The sequence below is a fragment of the Pelophylax lessonae genome (assembly GCF_965119305.1).
Source record: "Pelophylax lessonae genome assembly, chromosome: 2".
NCBI lineage: Eukaryota > Metazoa > Chordata > Amphibia > Anura > Ranidae > Pelophylax > Pelophylax lessonae.
The window spans coordinates 470,876,118-470,890,464 of NC_138769.1; positions in this window are offsets into that span (position 1 = coordinate 470,876,118).

Below are 14,347 nucleotides of genomic sequence, written 5' to 3' on the forward strand. Positions count from 1 at the left end.
TTGTCCTTGAGGCCTAGGAATCCCTCCTGGGTCCCAGGGAGCCTTGTGGTGCCACCACTTTGCTGTAGCCTTGCCTGCTCAATGCATGGTGGCCATGTTTGTGTAGTCTGGCGGCCATTTTGTGGTGGTTTACCATTGAAAATAGCGAGGGCTATGACTGTGGCGCCCTGTGGTTGGCAATTTTGGCAGTGGGAGTCCCTCCTCATCTCCTGGTGCTGTTCAACTCCTGATCGCCACACGTGGAGTGCACATTATTCTGGTGGCTGTAGGTGCCTGTTTCTGCTGAGTGGTGAGAGTAGTGGGGGTCCTCTCCCTCTTTGCTGAGGATCGCTTTGTGCCTGGCGACCGGGTGGTGTTGCCAGCGCAGTGGGGGTTGTTCCTTTCCAGTGTTTTACACTTTTTGTGGGGTCCCCCTGGTGGCTCATGGAGTCTATGGAGCACATCTCCCTACCTGATCCCCTCTCTGAGGCTGCAGGGCCCTCCATTTTACAACCATCCATCCATGCATTGATGGCGGTCCTAGAGTCCATTGTGTCCTTGGTGGAGGTGGCTTTCGGGCAATGGGCTAGCAAATCGGATCCTGAATCTGATTTGGCCGCCACGGATATGGGTCAAACTGCTGGGTCTGCAACCACGTGCCTGGAATACTCTGATATGATGATTCCTCCACATCCTGCAACTGAGCACAAAAAGGTGTTGGTGAAAGCACTGATTGTATCTGTGCGTGAGACCTTAAAGATGGAGTTTCTCTTACGTCCTCCGACAGTCGCCGCCTCTTCATATTCGTCACAATGGGGGTAATTGACTTCCGCTTCATAGGAGTAGCTAGGCAACAGAATATGTTAATATTAAAGCTTTTAACATATCCCACCCCCAGGGGGTGGTCCCCTCAGGCAATTACCTCCCTGCTTCCTGAATTCCTCTCCAGTTTCATTGTCTAGCTTGTCAGGAGTGGCTGGAGGTTTCTGTGCTGGGACATTCTGTCTCAGCCTTTCTTTCCTTTTTTGGTTTTTATTTGAGTTTTTTCTCTCTCTTTACTTAGCTGTTTCTTTTTGTCCGCTTTAGTTAGTCTTCTGATGAAGAGGATCATGCGGGCTGGGTCTCGGGCTGATCCCCCTGGTCGCAGGTTGTGGGTCAGTGGCTTCCCAGCCTGCCTTCGAGCATTCAGTCAGGTAATGCTCCTGGCACAATGAACGACCCATCCCTGTTCGCTGCAGGGATGCTATGGTGAGGTGGCTACCTCACTGGACGCTGTGCGGTTTCTCAACCCCAGTTTTTTCTGCGTCCTGGATGCGACTCTCCCTGTCACATGTGCAGTGGCTTGTTCGCCTGTGCGGGTTCCCCACGCCATGCATGGAGGTAAGTGTACTTTTCTGTGGGGACCTGTCTATGTGGTGGGTGTCATTCTGGGACTGTGTAACCTGCATGCCTGTTCAAACTGCTGGGCTCCCTGTCTGACCTAATGCTGCTGTGGGCTGCAAGGAGGGGGGCTGCTGTACACTGCTCAGTGTTACTGGTATGAAGATATGTGTGACAGGCTGTATATGTATGGGGGCATGTTTTTATTACATGTTAGTGCATACATGCGGCGGCCGCTACGGCGGCCCGCCTTTATGTGGCAGACTGTGATGTATGAAGCATGCTGTTATTACATGTGTTGGTGCATGCATGCGGCGGCCGCTACGGCGGTCCGCCATTTTTTATTATAACTACAATGCTTGGCCGTCTTTATGAGACAGGAGCGGGGTCTTTTGGCGCCAAACGCCGCCATTTTGGCGGCGATCGCTCGGGCCACATGTCAGCGCTGCATGCTCTGTCTTTACTTTTTGTCCCTCACCGGCGGCCATTTTTGTGGAGCCTCAATAGGCTTATAGGAGCGATCTGCAATTGCATCTCTTCCTTTCCTGAGCTACAGCGATCGGTGCAGCAGCTAAGTGGTCTCTCCAGCTTTAATTTCTTTCTCCCTGTATTCCTTGCCTAAGTTTCTGTATTATCCCTGTGGGGGTCAGTGTGTGCTTGTGTTGCGGTGGGCTGCGCTCGCCGCGCTCTTAAAGGGGCAGTACTCCCTTTTTTCGTTAACACACTTTTTTTTGTTGGGGGCATGGATTCTCAGGAAAGCAAATTTCCTCTCACTTTGGTGGGGGGCCAGGGGACTGCTGCTGCCTCCCAGGAAGGGAGTGATTTGGCTACTGTTGTGGCTAACCTTGCTGCTCAGGTGCACATGCTTGTGGCTGCTCAACCCACAAAAAGGCCCAGGGTCTCAATTCCTCTGATTCAGAGGGTGATGGTGATGGGGCTGCTATAGCGGGGGTTTCCTTATCGGGGTCCCGTTCGTCCCTGGACCTGTTGGGGTCCGAGGTGGAGGCTGAGATTGAAGGGGTTGATAATTCTCCCCCTGGCTCGTCTGAAGAGCTTGCACTCATGGATAGCCTGGTTGCTCCTATCAAACAAACACTGCGTTTACAGGATGAGCCTTGTGCTCCTACTGCTTTGGCCTCTTGTGGGACGCAGCGAAGACGCACATCTTCGCAGGTTTTTCCTTGCACTGAGGATTTTCAGCGCGCTGTTAGAGAACAATGGCGCAATATTAAGAAGAGCGTTGGTGTGTGCCGCCTCCAGTGGATCACGCAGTGGTGGTTTTGAATGAGTCCACTGCGATTCCGGCTGAGGATACCCGGGTGTTCCGGGATGCCACGGTTAGGAGGCTGGAGTCACTTGCCCGTCTTACTTATTCGGTTACCGGCTCCATGCTAAAGGCTATTTTTGCCTCTCTTATGGCAGCTCAGGCTGTCGCGGATTGGACGCAGGTGCTTCGGCGCATCCTGGTAGCTGACTCCGCATCACAGGAGACACTGGCTATGGTGGATCAAATCCACCAGGGTGTCATGTATTTGTGTGATGCGGACTTGGATTTAGTCCCGTTGGCTGCACGGGTGCACAGCGTGGCGGTGTTGTCACGCCGCTTGATTTGGCTGAAATGTTGGTCTGTGGACCAATCTTCGCGCAAAACCTTGGCTAATCTACCGTTTACGGGATCTTGCCTTTTTTTGGCGAACCCTTGGATGCCCTGATTAAAGGGATCTTGGGTGGTAAGAGCACGCTCTTGCCACAAACCCACAAGGCTAAGGTTCCCCAGGGTAAGAAGCATGCTTCCTTTTGGCCCTCTCAGGGGTCTTTTCGTGCCTTTCGGGTCACACTATAAGGGCAAGCCTTTCAAAGGTCAAGGCTCCCACAAGAAGCCGGGGACGGGTGAGCAAAAGTCCGGTCAGTCTGTCTCCACTGCCCGGAACAATGTGGCCTGAAGGGGCGCCCTCACCCAGTTCTGGGGTGGGGGGACGTTTGCTATTCTGGACTTAAAGGCTCTGAACCGCTTTGTGCGGGTTCGTAAGTTCCGCATGGAATCCCTGCGGTCAGTGGTGGCTGCCCTGGTTCCGGGGGAATGCATGGCCTCCATCGACTTGAAGGATGCGTACCTTCATATTCCAATTTGCGAAGGTCACCAGAGGTACCTTCGATTCGCCATTGCGAAGGATCATTACCAATTCGTGGCGCTACCCTTTGGTCTCGCTTCGGCTCCACGGGTGTTCACCAAGGTGCTTGCACCGGTGTTGGCCTTGTTGAGAGCCCAAGGCATCTCTGTCCTAGGATATCTGGACGGCATTCTGGTTCAGTCTACGACCAGCCAGGGTCTGGCGAAGGACCTGTCTGTCACGATGCAAACTCTGCAAGAGTTCGGTTGGATGATAAATTTTTCAAAATCAACACTGTGTCCGTCGGTTCGTCTTCCCTACCTGGGAATGATTCTGGACTCGGTCCAGGCGAGGGTCTTCCTACCGGACGACAAAATCAGGACTCTTCAGGAAGCAGTCGGGTCCCTCAGGGACGCTCCGTGCTCGTCACTCTGGACGTGCATGCGATGTTTGGATTGATGGTCTCGGCCTTTGAGGCGATTCCTTTCGCCCAGTTTCACACGCGGGGCCTCCACGCGGAGATCTTGACCAGGTGGGACGGGCGACCACAGTCTTTGGATCTCCAGTTTTCATTGGGTCTTCGCGCCAGAAGGGGTCTTCTGTGGTGGCTCCAGTCCTCGACGGTGTCGGGGGGCAAGTCCTTTCGTCCTCTCTTATGGACGGTCGTCACTACCGATGCCAGCCTGTCGGGCTGGGGTGGTGTTCTGTCCGCCCAGGGGACTTGGTCGGAGGGAGAGTCCTCCCTCCCGATCACCATTCTGGAATTGCAGGCGATAAATCTCTGCCTGCGTCGTTGGACGGACAGGCTGCAGGGCCGTCCGGTTCGGGTGCAGACGGACAATGCCACGGCGGTGGCTTACATCAACCACCAAGGGGGCACCAGGAGTGCCCGAGCGGCTCGGGAAGTAGCCGACATCCTGTCTTGGGCCGAGACGCACGTCCCGGCGATTACGGCGGTTCACTTTCCGGGGGTGGAGAACTGGCAGGCAGATTTTGAGTCGTCAGTCTCTGGACCAGGGAGAGTGGTCCCTTCACCCGGATGTATTCCAGATGTTGTGCGCGAAGTGGGGTCTTCCGGATGTGGACCTGTTCGCGTCTCGTCTGAACAACAAGGTAAGAAGGTTCGTGACAAGAACGCGCGATCCTTGGGCAGACGCGTCAGACGCGTTGGTAGCTCCGTGGCATCAGTACTGACTGATGTATGCATTTCCACCGATTCAACTGCTGGCCAGGTTCCTTAGCAGGTTGAACTCGGAACCGCACACGGTGATTCTTGTGGCGCCGGACTGGCCTCGCCGGTCCTGGTACGCGGACCTCGTAAATCTGGTCATCGACGCTCCATGGCGTCTACCTCTTCGAGAGGATCTTCTGTCTCAAGGACCAATATTCCATCCTGCTTTACAGTCGCTGGCTTTGACGGCCTGGCCGTTGCAACCGAGGTCCTGAAGTATAGGGGTCTCTCCCCTGAGGTCATTCACACTTTGATCAACGCGAGGAAGTCTTCCTCGGGGAAGGTCTATTGCCGTACTTGGCAGGCCTATTTTGCCTGGTGTGAGTCCAGGGGGTGTTCCCCTCGCGCATACTCAGTGTCTTGGGTGTTGGCCTTCCTTCAATCGGGTGCTGACCAGCGTTTGGCGCTGGCTACGATCAAGGGTCAGATTTCTGAGCTGGCCGTGCTTTTTCAGCGTCCTGTGGCGTCTAACTACTTGGTTAGCACTTTTGTTCAAGGGGTGCGACACCTGGTTCCTCCTAGGAGGGAGCCTCTGCCTCCTTGGGACTTGAACCTTGTTTCTGTCCGTATTACAACGTGCTCCATTTGAAAAGTTCAGGGAGATCTCGTTGTCTTTGTTGTCCAAAAAGGTTGCCTTTTTGGTGGCGATCACTTCTGCTCGCAGGGTGTCGGAGCTGGCTGCTCTGTCCTGCAGGTCTCCGTATTTGGTCGTTCACTTGGATAAGGTGGTCTTGCGACCTAACCCTTCCTTCTGAAGAGGATTTCGGAATTTCACCTCATTGAGGACATTGTCTTGCCTTCGCTCTGTACGAGGCCTAAACATCCGAAGGAGTTGGATTTGCACTTCTTGGATGTTATTCGGGTTTACCTAAAGTCGACTGGATCTTTTCGCAAGACGGATGCCTTGTTTGTTCTGCCGGGAGGTCCTCGGCAGGGGATGGCGGCGTCGGCTTCCGCCATCGCCAATTGGCTCAGGCAGGCCATTAAAACAGGCCTATGCTCTGAAGGGGACAGTTCCCCCCGTGCCTGTGAAGACGCATTCTACCAGGTCTCTGAGTACGTCTTGGGCCTGTCATCATCGGGCTTCTGTGGCCCAGGTGTGTAAGGCGGCGACTTGGTCGTCCGTTCGCACCTTCTCGAAGTTCTACAAAGTGGTTGTTCAGGCATCGGCAGATGCTTCCTTTGGCCGCGAGGTTCTTAGTGCGGCAGTTCCTTAGGGTCCCTTGTTTCTTTGGACCCCTGGTTGTTTGGGATATGTTTTTTTATCCCTAGGTTGTTTGCTTTTTTCCTGGGTTGTTGCTCCTGTTGAGCAAGTTTTTTTCATGCTGCCCAGCTGGTTTCCTTCCTTTGGTAGGGTTCCTTTCTCTGATGGGAGGCTGCGTTGCCTTAGGCGCGGTTACGTTTCCCACCCCTCATGTTTACACTGCTTTGGGACGTCCCCATTGTGACGAATATGAAGAGGCGGCGACTGTCGGAGGACGTAAGAGAAAACGGAATTTTTGTAAAATCTTACCTGTAAAATTCCTTTCTCGGAGTCCTCAGACAGTCGCCGCCCCCGCCCCTCTTTTGTTTTTTTTTTGGTATACTCTACTGCTATTCTACTGAAACTGGAGAGGAATTCAGGAAGCAGGGAGGTAATTGCCTGAGGGGACCACCCCCTGGGGGTGGGATATGTTAAAAGCTTTAATATTAACATATTCTGTTGCCTAGCTACTCCTATGAAGCGGAAGTCAATTACCCCCATTGTGACGAATATGAAGAGGCAGCGACTGTCGGAGGACTCAGAGAAAGGAATTTTACAGGTAAGATTTTACAAAAATTCCGTTTTTTTTTCTTCCTTCAGGGTCGACTGGTAAGGGCTCGAAGCTTTTCAGGACCTCCTCTGGAGGATCCAAATGAACCTGGTCTGGCAAGCCAAGAGCGGGCTTCTCCAGCCCCACGGGCAAGGCTCCTTAGCAGTCTTCTTTCAACGGCCCTTAGCCACACACTCCCTGGTGCGTACTTTTCTTCAGGGAGTTAGGCACTTGGCCCCTCCATTGCGGTCTCTGTTGTCGCCTTGGGACCTCAATTTGGTGCTCCCAGTCCTCCAGAAGCCTTCTTTTGAGACTTTTCGGGAGATTCCCCTGCTTACGCTGTCCCAGTAGGTGGTCTTCTTGGTGGCTCTCACCTCTGCGTGCAGGGTGTTGGAACTGATGGCATTATCCTGTCGTTCACCTTACTTGGTGTTTCACAGAGATAAAGTGGTTCTTCGTCCTTGTCCATCGTTCCTTCCAAAAGTTGTCTCTGATTTTCATTTGAATGAAGACATTGTGTTGCCTTCCCTATGTCCCAGGCCAAAAAATCCGAAGCAAATTGCCCTGCATGCCTTGGAGGCGGTCTGGGCAATTAGGGTGTACCAGTCAGCTACGGAGTCTTTTAGGAAGTCAGACTCACTATTTGTGCCCACGGATGGGCCTCAGAAAGGGTTGTCCACTTCCTGTGCAACCATTTCCAGATGGATCAGACAGACATGATCCAGGCCTATTTCCTTAGGAGTAAGGTTCCTCCTTTCCCTGTCAAGGCACACTCTACTTGGGTGCTCAGTGCCTCCTGGGCCTTCTGTCATCAGTCGTCAGTGACGCAGGTTTGCAAGGCGGCCACCTGGTCTTCGGTTCACACTTACAAAAAGTCCTATAAAGTGGATGTGTTACCATCTGCGGATGCTTTCTTTGGCCGCAAGGTTTTGCAGGCTGCTGTTTAGAGGACTTGGTCTTTTTTGAGGGTGTATTGTGTTTTTCAGGTGAGCTCCAGTTGTTTTGTTTGAGCTCCTGTTTATCTGGTGGCTATAGTTAGCCATGGCAATTTCTTTTTCACTGTTCCCAATCCTCATGTTTAACACTTCTTTGGGACGTCCCATTGGTTATGAAGATCAGGAGCTGTGTTCGTCAATGAACAAAAGAGAAAATGGGATTTTTAACTTACCGTAAACCCCCTCCCCTGTGTAGTTGTAATTCTTCTGACACTGCTTGTAACAAAACTGAGTACCTATAGCAGAGAGAGGGAGTATATCTCCTGAGACTGCCTAGTGTCCTACTCCTGTAGAGGGCAGTATAACCTAATGGTTATAAAGAGCAGGAGCTGTGTCTGTCAAACATCAGAGAAATGGATTTTATGGTAAGTCAAAAATCCTTTTTTTTTTAACCCTAATCCAGAGAACGCATTAAGGATAAAAAAAAAGAACTTTAACTTTTACAACCACTTTAAAGTGACAGAAAACATGGCGTAAGGCTTTAAATGACCATTTTAAAGAACAAGGTGGAATAAATATTTATAGAAAAATGTTACAAAGGCCGATATGCAACATTAAAACAAAACTGATTAAAAGTGAATGAAACTTAAAATTCCTCCAGCATAAATCCACTCTGATAAATTAGAGTCACTGGCTCTCATAATTAGTTTTGTTATGCCCCAGCTAATACTCTCTGAATGCTAGTTATTCCATCAATACTTCCAGATGACAAGGTTCCACAAACTGGCAGCCAACAGATTATAGAATAAAACCAAGATTTGATAGACACCAAATATGACATGAATCTTATGTGTTTCTCTTAGGAGGTTTAATGTGTCTTATTAGCCCTCTGCACCTTGTAATATAGACACGTTAAGCGTCTGTTCATTTCTTATACATTAACTGTTGACAGTTGCTATAGAGGCACATGCTGGCACAGTGGCTCCATAGCAGTGGTGGTGGTGCTTTCAAAAATAGCCAAAACATATATGATATGGACATAAGGAATTGCTGAGTACCAGAATCACACTCCAAAAAGCCCGAACTTTATTCCAATAGAGATCCTACACTCACTGAAGGCAACTGGAAATATTACTATCTCACCAGATAAACAAAGAAGGCCATGCAGGTAAGAGCCGGTCTTGAGTTTAGGTAAAAGCTTATCTGAACAAACCAACTTTGCAGACTCCTATTTTTAGCCACTCCCGATCACTCATCAACATGATCAACAAACTCAAGCTGTGATAGAGACTTGGCTGGATGGCTCCATTCCTGATGTGGGTATCAACAGATAGAGCAAACAGTCCTGCAGATTCTGTTAAGTCCAAAGGTGGAAGAGCCCATGTTTACCATATGTAAACAATGACTTTTGTACAGCTATTGCTGAGACACATTGCCTGCTGGACTTGAAATATCAAATAGTGAAATGTAGACTTTTTTTTTTTATTTTTTATTATGCTGAGTGAGTTCTGTATGGTCATTATCACTACTGTGTATATAGCCCCCACACGGAAAGCTAAGCTAGCTCTGGGAAAAAAACATGATCCTGTTGACATCCAGCAGAATACGCATTCAGAGGGCATTTTGGTTGCAGCTGGAGACACAAAGCTGAATAAAGTAAATTCTATTAAAAAAAAGTGAGTTTCCCAATGAGAGCAAATTACATTGTCGACCAAGTATACAAATATCTGTCAAAATTAATAATACATTAATAATATTTCGCTGTGCCTCCATTATGTCAGAATGTTTATACTGCTCTGAATATAAGTGTCTATTTATGGTTAATAATAAGCAAAGATCTATGAGGAAGGAGAATCTCGACTTATATCCATAAATTAATATGTAGCGAATTCTTTTTATTGATTAATTTCTTTTTAAAAGCATATACCAATCTTTAGTGAAAACAGTCTACAGTATGGAATATATAAAAGTTTTATTCACGAGACATGTAATCACGATAAATGATCAAACTTGAGATGACACAAAAAGATAACTTTACAAAAATACAAACTTCAAACAATAAATGCAATGTGATTTGTAGCTCAATAATGAAAGTAAAAATAAAGCAAGATTACATTTTCCCCAGATGTAGTAGAAACCATAAATGAATGTTCTATATAATCAGACCACAATTGTCTGCGCAATGCACATCCTGATAGTCACTTCACTGCAGATGAAGCGAGAATAGGCTATGCAAAACGTTAGACTAATACGCCAATATGCACTAAATCTAATATTAATAAAAATGTATAAAAACAAAAATCATCTCTTTAGAGAAAAATCTACATATGGTTTATACGGCTGGGATTGTACTCTCGTTACCCTTGAATATGAAATGTAAAACATTTAAGGAGGTACATAAACAATATTGAATAATAATCAAATAATTAGCAAGGCATATTTACCATATTTAAAATGGCCGCTAGCTTAGAATGGTTGTTACCAGGTTCCTTAAGATGGCTGCTTTTCCAAGATGGTGGCAAATTAGGGAGGAGTTTAGTTTGGCGTCCCTCAAAGGTTCAGATACATGGCGGAGCGAAATGGAGTCTGTGTAGATGAGTCTATGCATGGTTGTAGTAGCGTGTGTGTTGTATGTGTGATGTGTATTGGGCAAAATGTCATGTGTCTCTCTCATCTGGGCTTTTATATGGTATAGAACAAAGGACTATTAAAATTACCATAAGTTAAACCCAGAGGGAGTAACATGATCCCCATTGGTTGGAACAGCTTATTAATTAACTGGTGATGTCATAGGGTGACACCTCTTGGTCAACCAGTATATTAAAATTAAATAAAGATTTCTCCATTTAAGACTATTATAAAACAACATAAAATGTAACCATGCTCTCATCTATGACATGTCCATTTAATCCATTTAATATCCACCAGGTATCTGAATAAAGATTAATCTTGATAACACCATTCTAATATTTAACATATCTTATTTAAAATATATTGGATTTTACTTTTTAACCCAAGACTTCAATTACCGTAGTAGCATTCAGTGACCAGTGATGGCAGTATTGCATTGCTCTTTAGGTTCAGTATGTAGCAATATAGCAGCATTATTTATCTTTAAATAAACTTCGCACCTTATATTGACCAATAGCTTACAATCCAGACCTTCTGGAGTCTAGCAAGGTCAAACAAAATTTTATGATGCTTTCTACATCTTACAATTTAGAAATGTTTACTGAAGCCTGTCTTGACATACAGAGATGAGTCATCAAAATCAGTAAAGTTAGAAGTTAGCAAAATATGAAACAATTATAATATATAACGGTCTTCTACATATCTATGTATGCTAGTTATATATATATATTTCAGTGTTAATATTCCTTTACATATAAGATTATAATATATGTCTTTAAATCTTATTTTAAATGGGTTTAAGCATAGAAAATACTGACTAAGGTTTTTAGTTCCACATACAGATAAGATACCTTGGAATAGTGTCTTAGACCTTATCTTAAAGAAAGTCAACAGACTATTTATTTATTACCTTAGGTCAACACAGCATGTCTGGGGTAAAACCTGTTTAAGAATTTCCTGAACAGGCACTTTTCTGTTAAAGGATAATTAACCTTTTAGTAACCTGACAAAAATGGATGCCACTGCTTAAGTTCTATGTAAAATAAAATATAACATTTAATTTTCTTCTTATTAAATTTAACCTCCCCAAATAACCCTGACATATCCCTAGAGTATACAAAGTTACCTTATTACCACTTCTTGATCAAATCACATTTTACTTATAATGATTATATCTGCCAAATCTCCGATCTGCAGAAAAGACCAGCTATTAAAACTCTTCCAAATGACTTGAAAGCCACCTCATTCTTGCAGGACTGTTTTGAAATCATGAGTGAGGCATATTTGCAAGGTGCAGATTTAGATGAATATACCTAATATGTTTTGGCTATATACATTTATGGACTGAGGCTGTATTAATTGCTAAAACCAAATCAAAAGCCATGGCTACATAGAAAAGGACAGGCTCTAACTTGTTGGCTACAGAACTACAGAGGGGTATTACCTCAGGTACGCATGCAAGCGCCTCCTGCTGAACTGTGTTGTGATTCACTACAGCTTAATTTTGTCAGCAGGTTCTGTCCAATGATTTTGCTTGTGAATCTGCTAATCGGCTTTAGCCAATCACAGCACAGCCCTGTGTCTTGTTTACAATCATAGACACAGGATATGGCTGGTTCTTCCCTCTCTGAATCTTTTCAATTCCAGAGAGAGAAGTAAGCCAGACTCGTATGAGTAAAAGCAGCACATGTACATTTGCATACACCTTGTTAGGCACATTTAACGCTTTGCTTGCCTTCCAGTTAACTCCATTGATTGCCCTGTCACCAGTGTCATTACTTCAGTGTACAGCATTTATTCACTGTATTACTGTCACTAGCGACATCAGATAGCGCCAGAGTCAGTTAGCACCAGATTTCCCTCCACACTATAACTCGCTAATCACCTTTACTAGTATAGTGCCTAAATGGATAAGTATTTTGATCACAGTCAAAACTATATTAATGTCCCTAAAAACAGCAGGATCAGCTCCGATCACTGCCAGCACTTGCAATTGCCACCTCTGATACATTCTGATACACAAATTCATTTATTAAACAACATTGTTGGAAACTAGTTATTCATTGGCCGTAAATGTTGTGCCTCATTTAATGTCCCAGGACAAATAAATTGGTTGTATGGATATAATAATTTAAGGATGGAGGCACATCAATGGGTGCACCAGGTGAAATTCTATTTTGTTACATCAATTTGGGTGGAAGACACCCTGGTCCATAGTGGCCTTTTTCATCGTGGATGCATAAAAATGACGTCATGATACAGGTGCAGCTCATAAAATTAGAATATCATCAAAAAGTTTTTCTCTATCATTCTTTGACAGACGCAGTCTCTGATTTTCATATCAGTAGGGTTATGCTGCCCCCTAACAGGAGTAGGACACTAGGCAGAAAAAAGTTCTGGCTACGCCTATGGGCAGTCCCAGGGGGTATACCCTCTCTCATCCTGCTATAGGATGTCAGTTTTATTCTGCCTAGTCAGGAGAAGGGGCCTAGTTCCTTGCTGGGATCTCTGGTGCTTGCAAAGTTTTTTCTAGATAATTTTTTTTTAGTTAGCTTTTTCTCTGGATTTTTTCCTGTGAGATCTACAAGCAACTATGCTGGATCTGGGCGACGGGCTGGATGTATATATCCAGTGGTCACCCCAGCCAGCCAACGAGCGCACGCAAGCCTTAGCTCTGCGCTGGGTCGGCCATGATATAGTCCCACTTGATGGGGACTGGCCCCCCGTGAGTCAAACGTCTCGCCAGGTCGCATACGACCGGGTCAAGGCCAGAGTCGCAGCGTTCCTATTTGGCTGACAGCCCCCCACTTTGGCGGAGAGGGGTTCTGTCAGGAGATGGCACCTGCCTGTTCTGGTATGGTGAGTAAATGTTCCCCCCTCTTCCCCTGGTGAATTTTGGGGTGGACGCGAGCCACTCCCTGAGACAGTCAGACCCTCACAATCCCGGGTTCCCCTCTGTCCTATCACGCACCCCCACCTACTGTCCCCCCTCACCCCCCCTCACAACTGGGGATATTGAGACGTGGGTGACTACTCCCAGGGGCTGAGTCCGAGTTTTCAGGTGGGGGCGGGGAGGTGCGCTGCCGACGACGGACAAATGATCATGCGGGGGGGGAGTACTACCTGTCACTCCAGGGTCCACCTTCCAATTGATCCCATTCAGGAGGATGGGGGGTCCTCATGAGGGTTCTCAGAAGCTCAGCGGCCATCTTGGTACACCCGTCGCCATTTTTCGGTGGATTTTTCTGATAGAGAATCACTGAATGGGAGTTTCTGGAGGCGTTTTTGTGGTTGGAGCCCCTCCCTATACCCTGAGTGCTGATCTTCTGATCTTTCTTTCTGGATCAAGATCGCTGCTGACACCTGTTGTACAGACGTTCTGGGCCTCCTGGTGCATCTTGGTGTAGGGTGGTGAGTCTCCCTCTCTCTTTCTGCTGGGGGTCCATAGGGCGCACTGCCTGACGTCCTGTGACGCGCTGTAGCGCGGTGGGACATTTTTGAAAAAAGAAAAAACATTTTTAACATTTTTTGTTGACGGGTTCCACTGGTGCAACATGGACCCTGCGGAACATGTGTCCCTACCTGACCCCCTCAGGGAGGCCACAGGGCCCTCTGGCTCCCAGCTGTCCATAGATGCTATTTCAGCGGCTCTGGAATCATTTGTGTCCCGGGTGGAGGTGGCCTTTAAGGGGCGAGGTGCTAAAAAATGCCCCACCTACCCCTGCTTCATCTGATGTTTCAGATTCCGAGTCTGACTCAGCTACCACAGACGCGGGTCTCCCTGCCAGGCCGAATACCTCGCGCCCTGTCTCCTCTGATAGTGAGGAGGACATTTCTACCTCCACTGCCACAAATGAAAAGGTGCTGGTGGATGCACTGGTTGTATCTGTGCGTGAGCCCCTAAAAATGGAGGACGCAGCTGCGACTGAGGCGCAGGTTACGTTTGGCACTCACAAACCCCTTTGAGGAGTGCCTTATAAAGAAGTGGACTGTGCCACCTACGGTGGATCCTCCGGTCTCAAGACTGAATAAAGCTACCATCATCCCAGTGGAGGATTCCCCATTCTTTAAGGATCCAGCGGATAGAAAGGCGGAGTCTGTGGCCTGCAATATGTACTTCCTGGCGGGGTCTGCGCTAAGACCAGTGTTTCTGTTCACACCTTCACAAAATTTTATAAGTTGGATGTGCTGGCATGTGCTGCAGATGCCTCTTTTGGCCACAAAGTTTTGCAGGCTGCTGTTTAAGGGGGTTCTTAGACGTATTTTTCTTCTGTTCCCACCAATAAT